Raw genomic sequence first — 9924 nt, 5'->3', positions numbered from 1 at the left:
TATTGGACTGAAAAACGATCGTTAATTAATAATTTAATTTAAAAATGGATAATCGATACTTTGTTTATTATCGTAACATCTTCAGTCTCTCTTTCCCCAGCATAACCTCCGTCTCGTGCTTTATCCTACACATATTGCCCCTTTAAGCAACTTTCCGTGTATTTCTTAGTAGGTATGCCAGGTATAGGCCGTGTAGATTGTTATGTCTAGGTGGGGTCAGATGAAATGAATCTGTCATTATGTGACACCGACTCATTATTTAAAACAACAAAAAAGCAAGGCCATTGAAGCGAGGAATACAATTACTTATACGTATATATTATGTTATGCTAAAACGTGTGAAAGTCTGAAGAATGAATGAATGAACTTTAGTATTCGGGTGTGACCTTATAAAGTACTGTTAGTAGTACGGTAAGTAAATTATAAGTAAACTCCACGTGTGTACTTAACTTCAACCTGTTGTTTGAAACTGTTTAATGAGCGAAGTAGAATGTGTAGATATATAGTTAGTTGTCAATAAAGAGTCCACATTTCTGTTGAGAAATACATGTTTAGTACATGCAAGAAGGTCTTCGCTACCTAATTCTAATAAGAAATCGACGTTTCTGTTGAGAAATACATGTTTAGAAGATGCCAGATATTCACAAAGTCGAGAAGGTCTTTGCTACCTAATTCTAATAAAAGATCGACGTTTTTCTTGAGAAATACATGTTTAAATCATGCAAGATATTCACGGAGGCGGGAAGGTCTTTGCTACATATTTCTAATAAGAAATCGACGTTTCTGTTGAGAAACACACGTTTAAAACCAGGCGAAGGATTCTAGCCACGCTGTCCATGAAGTATAATTGTGGAATCAGGAATTATCTATTGATGTAAGTATAATGTTTATCTACCATTTCTTATTACAAACATTATTTACGTTTTATTTTAATATATCCCTCATAGAAAAAAATAATTTGAATGTCGTTCATTTTATAACGTTCAATAAAAGAGAAAAACAATAAATAAGCGCCGTTTTGGTGACATTCAGAAATTTTCAACGTTCAGTGAAACACAAAATTATTATGAAATTCAGAAAGATTAAAGGCGACGCAGCGTTGATTAGTTTGGTCGTACATTTTGAATTTGTTAAAGTACCTATATGCGAACATTGCTTCTGTTTGTTAGCTGGCCCTATTCAATCTTTCATGGAGATGTATTATTACGGTGCCAAAACCGCAATCAACACGGGTTTAATTTTAAAAGAATGGAAATAACATGTCGATGATCGCTAGACGAATTGATTGGTTTCCTCTTCATTCAGAAAGGTAGCCATTCCATCACAATTATTCTCTGAAGAAAAACACAGATAAATCAAAATTTCATTTGTTGTTATATTGTTTTCTTTGCATTAAATTCTCATTAGTGTTCTGCCCACATCTCATATATTTCACTTTATTCAAGTTTGTTATTGAAAGAAACCGAGAAAAAAACAACTCGGTCACATTGTGAATAAAATGAAAACATCCTGACCCCTGGTTGAGTAACGTGTAATGTATTGGATGTGATGTCATCTTCACTGTTCCTCAAGAGACATAAACTCTTTGTTGTATACCCATTTCATTTCAATGACGCTTTAGAGATTGGATGATGATTATACTGAAATGGCGTCCTGGGACTGTGTTTTATATGATCGTCCAAAGATTCCGTCAAGTTGTTGTTTTCTTGGAATAAATGAAATGAAATGGGGTTTAACGTCTTACGTTTCAGCACCGACTGATCTAACGTTGTTTTGCAGTTATCAAGTAATGTTTGATAATATTCTGATTTCCAGACTTATAGTCCACTGTTAAACAATTTAATTCTTCTGGACACTAATAACTATTTTTGTCAGAATTGTGTCTCCTAATGTAATATTCTCAAATATTTCTCGACACTAATAACTGTTCTTGCCAGAGTAATATCTTCTAATATACTCTAATTTCAAACAATGAATGTTTACACTTGGATCATAGTTTTATTAACATGGCTAATAATGGTGTTTTTATGATAGAAATACGAGTTTCTCTTTAAGACGATGTATGTTGTTAAACTCACACAGATCAGTTGTCACCCTGTGGCGGCGGATAAAGTAGACCTATTATTTTATTTTTTTAAAGATTAGTTTTGACTAATACGGTTATTGCGATGCATTATTTGAATGCCGCGCCATTGACGGTCAATCTCTTAATTCATATTGAAAGCAAATCGACCGACTTATGGCATATATTTATGTTATACAATACCATATCCAGTCTGAAAACAACAGATAATGGGGGAGGGGCCGAATGATTAACGCATGTGCGTTGGGTCACAAGGTCTGTAATTGGGTCAAGTGATATGGTTTTGATTCCCTGCTTCTACGTGAGAAGGAGTAGGATCACCTGTCCAACCTCGTAGGTTTTCACCGGATCCTCCGGTTTCCTACCACTGCTAAAGACAACTACGCGCAAGCGAATTATTGAAATTGAATTGAACCACATGCTTTCAGTTGTTGTTTTTGGGGAGTCACAGTGGTTCATTGACTAAAACGTTAGCTCGCTAACCTAGAGGTCAAGTGTTGGATCCCTGTGTTGACTGAAAAAGGTCATCTGGATTTTCCGGCTTGGTTCCCCCTTGTCGGTGATGCAGGACGTACTATATATATAGTAGTCATTCCGATAGGACAAAACCCGAGGTCCCGGCCACACATTGGTGTACATAAAAGAACTCTTTCAGATCCTAGTGTATATCATTCGGCAAACCTCGGCATATTCTACACTAACCCTAGATGTAGGGTACCGGAATCTGCGGAGGTTTGTCGACTGAGTGTATATATATACATAGTAAAGACAAGCAAAACGAAATTTGGAACTATTAAAAACGAAACGAAATAGGATCTGTGTTTTAATCAGATTGTTCCAACCACCACCAACTTATAAAGTCAGAAAAATTAAAAATTACCATTTTTTATAGAATAATAACATAAAATAGATCATAAACAAATCCAATATTTATGCAAATTGACGCCTCTGTGGGTTCATAACACGTGTTGATTACGTTAACGCAGAGAAGTGGTAAATGTTAAATATGTCCCTCGTGGGTTTCCGTAGTATGTATAAAGAATATAAGATTTCTATAATATAGACACATAACTCTCTTGTGGGAAAATATAGATAAAATATATACAGTGTGGATTACGCTTCATTGATTTAAAATAGTATATATATATATGTATAGGTTGTTGATGACTTAAATGAACTTTTGATAATTATTTTTCCGGAAAACAAAAACAACTTAATCGGTCCTAGGTTGGGGATAGCTGATCAATATATATTAACAATTTCTCAGATCTGTCCATTCTGGTCAAAATGTATCCAAAAGTCAAATGATTATAAGGAAACGTATAAATTTGCATTGAAAATGCGCCTGGATCGACTGAGCAAACACATTTTTAACAAATCTGATTACTTGCTACCCCAGGTCGATTTCAGTTTCACAAATCTAATTAAGAACTATACCCAAGCAACAAATCTGTTAAATTTGGTTGAAATCCGTCAAGCAGTTCAAAAGAAGAAGTAGAAGATATAAAAGCTAACTGATAGACGAAGGACATGTCATTTGGCATAATGCCTATGGCTCATTTATCATTTGGATGTATACACTAGGTGGTGTATGCGTAAGTTATCTTTTAGAACATAAGCAACAACAGAGAGGACATTATGAATATGTAGAAAAATGAAATGGGATTTAACGTCCCAACATCTGCACAAACTTGCTAAGAAGGCGGGAGGGAATATGCGATGCAGTGTATATGAGTGAAATTTTATTTCCGTTACGTGCACACCTCCGTGTACATGGGACCTCTTGGTATACTTTCCTTGCCGGCTAAATTTTCGTCAAGGTCGCTGAGATGTAAATAATGTTAGAGCACGTGATTGTTGTCGAGATTGTGGGTTAGGTTTAGGGTAAGCGTTAGGGCTAGGTCCAGTGTTAGGGTTATGTTTGGGATTAGCGCTTGTCCTGTTTACATCTCGTGACCTTTTGCCAAACCTAACCGTTCCTTGCCAAGTCTCCCTCCTGCGCCACTTACAATGGGAAGCCACGCTGAAAAATCATTGGAAACTTTCTGTGACACCGGACCTCATGGTTCATGAGCCAAAGTCTGGCCTACTGAACCACGGTGTTTCCCATATGTAGAAAAAACAGCGAAGTGTATTTTATTTTTGTTCACATTTAGCCGAATAAAAACAACGAGGCAGTAGTGTAAAACCAGGTATCATAAATCACACTTGTTGCACCATCCTCGGTTACCCAGTGTACTCATTCCGTTCTACTCCACTATACCCTAGGTTAATCTATGGGGGAGACACGTTTTCAAGTTATCCGCCCTTGATGATTGTGCTATTTTTATCGACCAATCCCATAAATTGTTATTTGAAAAGGAAGTTGGCAAAGGTAAGTAACTCTCATCGAACAATGTTAGGAGATGGCCTATTCTAAATGCTTAATTTTTAACAACCAATTATATACTATGTTAATGAAGACCAGACGTTCATATAATAATGTAGGGTCATTAGTGTTATTTAGAATCGTTCGTTTGTTCCCGGAATTTTATGTCCACGTGATATCGTAGACAAGTTATTGTGAATCAAATTGCCAAGTATAAGTTCAATAATAATAGACATAACAAAATGACATATTTCAGACAAAGAACGAATAGTAATAATAATAACAAAAGTCAAATATATAGATGTTATAGATATTTGAAATCAACAACACATACTACAGATTTTGATAATACAATTAAATATAAATAAATTATAAATATATACATTATTTACATAAATCATTCAGTAAATGGACATGGTTATCTACCCTTATAAAACGAAGGCGAAACGATTGGTTTGTAAACTGTTTTCTGGTTGGTTCGTAGACTGTATCTACATTCCAGGCCAGGGCAGATAATTTGAAATCGTGGAAACCCTATGGATTAACCCAGGGTATAGTGGAGTAGAACGGAATGAGTACACTGGGGTAACCGAGGATGATATTGCACTAGAGGCATACTTAAACAAAACAGCCATTTGATAAGCCGTTAATGTCAATAACACACTGGCACGTGTAAAAACATAAATGTCAATGACGTTACTTGTATGAAATATACAACTAGTACATTGTTATTTTTGACATATTTTGAGTTATGGTCCATTACTAATTTATAATATAAATTCTGAATAATATACCGTTCAGGCTCATTCTTTGTTACGGTACATTACTAATTTTCAATATAAATTGTGAATAAACCAGTTAATAAAATTATACTCTCTTATAATAATGTTGTTACAGTTGAGGGAATTCTTTGATATTTGCCATTTATGATTTTCAACATATTATAACCACTTTCATTTGTTTATTTTTCTATAGGATAACCCAACAACCTTTATAAATATCAGTTATAATGTGTTGTCAGGTGTTTTCATTGTTTCAGTAAACCACTTATATATATCTATATCTATATCTATCTATATATATATATATATATATATATATATATTTACCCTGACGTTGGTGTTTTTCTCTGTAAATCTCAGAGGAATTATAACTTATGAAGTAGCTATATTGTATTAGCTATAACATGTTGTTAAATGATCTAACAGTAAAAAGCATGTTAGTATAATAAATGTTTTCATAGAAACAATTCCTGCCAGTATAATAACTGTTTTCGTAGAAACAATTCATGACAGTATTATAAATTTTTTCCGTAGAAACATTTCCTGTCAGTGTAATAAATGTTTTCTGTAGAAACAATTCCTGTCAGTATAATAACTGTTTTCGTAAAAACAATTCCTGCCAGTGTAATAACTGTTTTCTGTAGAAACAATTCCTCTTATAATGATACTATTTTTGTATTTGCAATTAATTCTTTTTTTTATTTTGTTCAATTTGAAGAAGCTTGATTCTGTTGCTTCCATATCATTCATGTATGAAATTAAATGAAATGGGGTTTCACGCTCAACTTTTCTGCATTGTTCGGGCAATGTGGGGAATTTCGCCCGGACAGCGGCTTCTAAAGGTGAAAGGTTCTTTTATGTGCACGCCAATGTGTCTACGGGACCCCTGTTTTTTGTACCACCCGAATAATTAGGCACTGTCATTTCCACGCCCTCCGTCCTGAAAAGGGACACGTGGGAAAATCTTTTCTCGAGTAATACCGGAATCGAACAATGAACCTCCCGATTAGTGAGCTAGGGTCTTACTCACCGATCAACCGCGGCTCTCACAATTAACGGAACCAAATCACTAATTCAATATTATCCATAATCTTCGATATTATAAACAGGGATTAGAATTAAATTTTTGTTCTTTCCAATCAATATTGATGAAAATAATAGCTCCTAACAACCAATATTTAAGACGCAATGGATATTTTAAAATCAGTCTGCGACGTCGCTTTCCCTATGCTCCCAAGAGCCAATTGTAATGAGGCGCCTTGCTGAACTAGGCAAAATGAGTGCGGAAGTGGGATCTTTAATCAATGTTGACTGGACTAACCGAAAACTACTGCCATTTAATTTGGTCTGCTCGCGTATTGCGCCGAATAAAACTGATTAGAAACCACAATAAAAATATTGAATATAAATCAGTTTATATGCACTCATATACTACATTAACAGGTGTTTTTTTTCTGCCCATTTTAGTCCAAAGAGTAGAGATTTGGCTCTTTTTAAGATTGAACCCTATAGATGACCTGTCGATAATTTCCGGTGTCGGCCTACAACCTGTGTGAAAGTTTCTTGTGATAATAATGGATCCATATAATACATCATAGTTTTAAAAAATTGATTGTATATATTGAAGTATCGGTGTCTAAAATAAACATAACATTTAATGTTTTATTTATTCTCCATGGTTACACAAAATGGTAGAAAGTTTGGCTAAGCAATGTTTACGGTATTTCTTGGAGGGAATCCTTCAACATCCCAATCAGACAGGACCTTCCTTTCACACGTGTTCTGGTTAATACCATGACCGTGCTGATACGCCTATCATTTCTGTGTCATTTATTTTGTTAATCAGTGACAGAGCCAGAAAGGTCCTTGGCGGTTCTCAGAAATGAAATGGGGTTTAACGTTCTACTGGTCTGCTCCTAACCGGGCTAATGAAGACGGGCATTATACGCCATACAGTGTGCTATGAGGGAAATTTTGCCCGGGCAGCGGCGCTACGGCCTACTCTTATATCGAATTCCAACTGCCAAGGGATCTTTTACGTGGAAGCAAATGTGTACAGGGGGCCTCGGTTTTTCGTCCCATCCGAACGACTAGACAGCTGTCCTTGTCAGGCCCTCCGTCCTGCATCACTGACAAGGGGAAACCACGCCGAAAAATCGGAATGAACTTTCTCGGCCAATGCAGGGATCGAACACCCGACCTCCAGGCTAGCGAGCCAGCGTCTTACCCACTTAGACACGTGATCCCCCTGGCGATTCTCAAACACCTACTCCAAACTGTTGGGCCATAACTAATGATGTAAAAAACATGGAATTCATGAGTGACGGATCCCCATCTTAAGGAAAATTTTGGATTTTCCACGGGTTTTAATGCCTCCAAATGGGAGTGGAGGGTGTGGTACACGAGGCAGGGTATGCTTACTCTTCCAAAGATAGCTGATATAACTATTGAATTATGAGAATTTAGTGCTATGTTGATGGTTTGCTTGTTATCGTTCCAAGTTTTTCATTGTCCATTCTCTTTATCCCCCTTTTATTCCGTAGCGAGACTTGATGGGAATCGTTATATATCGACTGCATAAGACAAATGGCAGTAGCCGTTGTTGATTTTATCAATAAACTTTGTTTTCATCAACACTTTCTTAATGGATGTCTATTGATCTACTTTCGTTTTCACCTTGATTTATGATGTCAATGGGATGACGCTGTTAACTGGTTCAGTAAGCTGTAACTAAATCTGAAGATATTGGATGACGTATTAACGCGATGTGGTGTCACCTTGATGCTATATAACAGTCACCACGTCCAGATGAGCGATATCACCTCGGTGGAAGCGGACGTTAAATAAAGCTATTTCACACACGGATGAGCGAAAACGATATCACCTATGGTGGCAGTGGACGTAAAACTCTAGAAACGAACGAACGAACAGATGAGCGATGATGTGATTTGAAATGTGATTGATATGATACATGTTGGTTTTATCATCAAGAATATCCTGGAAGGGAATTTACAGAATTGTTGATAGGTTTTACAGATCCGGTAAGATTTTGCAAATATTTGTATTAAAGTAGCTATGTCTCTAACTCAATATCATCCAAAGTCTTCGACGATGAATACACGATTTATTTGTCAATTTAAATCAACATTAATGTTGTGATCTTACCGGGAAAAGATGGGCTTCTGATATCCAATATTTTAGACAAAATAAACATTTTACCATTGGTACACGAATCGTGTACCTTAATGCGTTTCAGCGCCATTTGTAACAAGGGACTTGAAGAACGAGGCTAGACATATTCCACAAGTCACGTCAAACGGTGACCACATATTCTTATCTAGAGAGCATTTGCAATAAATACTATCGGTGTAGACTGGAATAACCAGACGCTAGAGATTGCCATTCGATTGAGACTTCTGGCGAATTTCGCCGAACATAACTGATTTGAGATTAGAGTAAAACAAAAACGATTGAATGTAAATCAGTTTATATACATTCATATTACATTATTATATGCGTTGCGACCTATTTGTGTCAATTTCTAGGTCCAAAATATTAGCGATTTGCTTCTAAATCTGCTTATGACAGGTCTCCTTTTTTTTGGGGGGGGGGGGCTTCAAATGATGTACCAATTTTTAATTGTGTCTGTCGTTTGGGGTTACATATGGGATCAGATGTCTCTAAATCCCGACAAAAAAAATTAAAAGAAGATTCTCGGTAAAAATGTTTGATCAAACCGTTCGAAGAAAATATCTTTTCCTCGGGAAAGGAAGACAAATCAATTTCTGAAAAGCTAAACCTGTTCTTTCGCTGTATGGGTATCGTGTACGGAGCAGTATTTGTTACCTTTTGTACAAATTCGGAAATTTCATTTGTAGATATTAATTCAGTAATATTTCCACAATGTGTATCAAACAAGATGTCGATTGTATGATACATACATGAGATTCGCTCCGTTTTTCAAAATCAGTCAGAACCAGAAGATATTTATATTTTTTTGGTTCAATAATCCCCTTGGGATGTTTACAATCATCACTGCTGTACAATAATTGCCTTTTGCTCTTTGTTGATTTTTCAGCTTTCTTATAAATGTCAACGCGTGTAGAAATCTCATTATATCAAAAACATATTATTTAGTACATGAGAATTCAAATATAACTGATACAGCTATTGCTTGTAATGCAATTCACATATCCGGCTGTCATATTTTATTTTAAAAAGAGCTAGAAAGCTAATTTTCGTTTCGTTTTTTTTTATTATCTATAAATTTATCGTGCGTGTGTTTCAACTTGATTTTATTTCATGCTCGTTATCACTTCTACAAGGTAACACTGGGTGCAAATTAATTGAAAATCTGGACATTCTAAATTGGGTTCAATAGAAAACTTAATTTAACCCGATGTTGTCATTGAATAATCATTTTTACAATCTGAATAAAATACAGATCTACATTTCGTTTCGTTCTTTCATACTTGCGATGACCTACACTACACGAAGATCTGATCGGTTGTAGTGGAAGGTCACGTCAGGGGTCGTACAAACGGCTTTTCACCATATGACATCACACAATTCATTAACCAATCAGCGTTGATGTTTTAGTGGAATACCCACAGTTCCGTGCACCGTACGCCAAGAACTCGCCGTAACAGACCGTTTCATTGGCTAATCCCTTACATCAACCAAAACGCGGG

At 35.9% G+C, this 9924-nt stretch overlaps 1 protein-coding gene across 1 annotated transcript in view; it reads left to right on the top strand.

The window, feature by feature from the left end:
- The first annotated feature begins 810 nt into the window (after positions 1 to 810).
- LOC126819428 (prostaglandin E2 receptor EP4 subtype) overlaps positions 811 to 9924 on the top strand; it is a 71171-nt gene continuing 62057 nt past the window's right edge. Inside the window, exon 1 of the mRNA XM_050547453.2 lies at positions 811 to 874. The gene's annotated coding sequence lies outside the window, so the exon portion shown is untranslated. The remainder of the gene's footprint in view (positions 875 to 9924) is intronic.

Source organism: Patella vulgata, chromosome 4 (genome assembly GCF_932274485.2).
Source record: "Patella vulgata chromosome 4, xgPatVulg1.2, whole genome shotgun sequence".
Classification (NCBI taxonomy): Eukaryota; Metazoa; Mollusca; class Gastropoda; family Patellidae; genus Patella; species Patella vulgata.
Note: the sequence above shows the minus strand (reverse complement) of the source record. Positions and strands in the feature narration are given on the sequence as shown.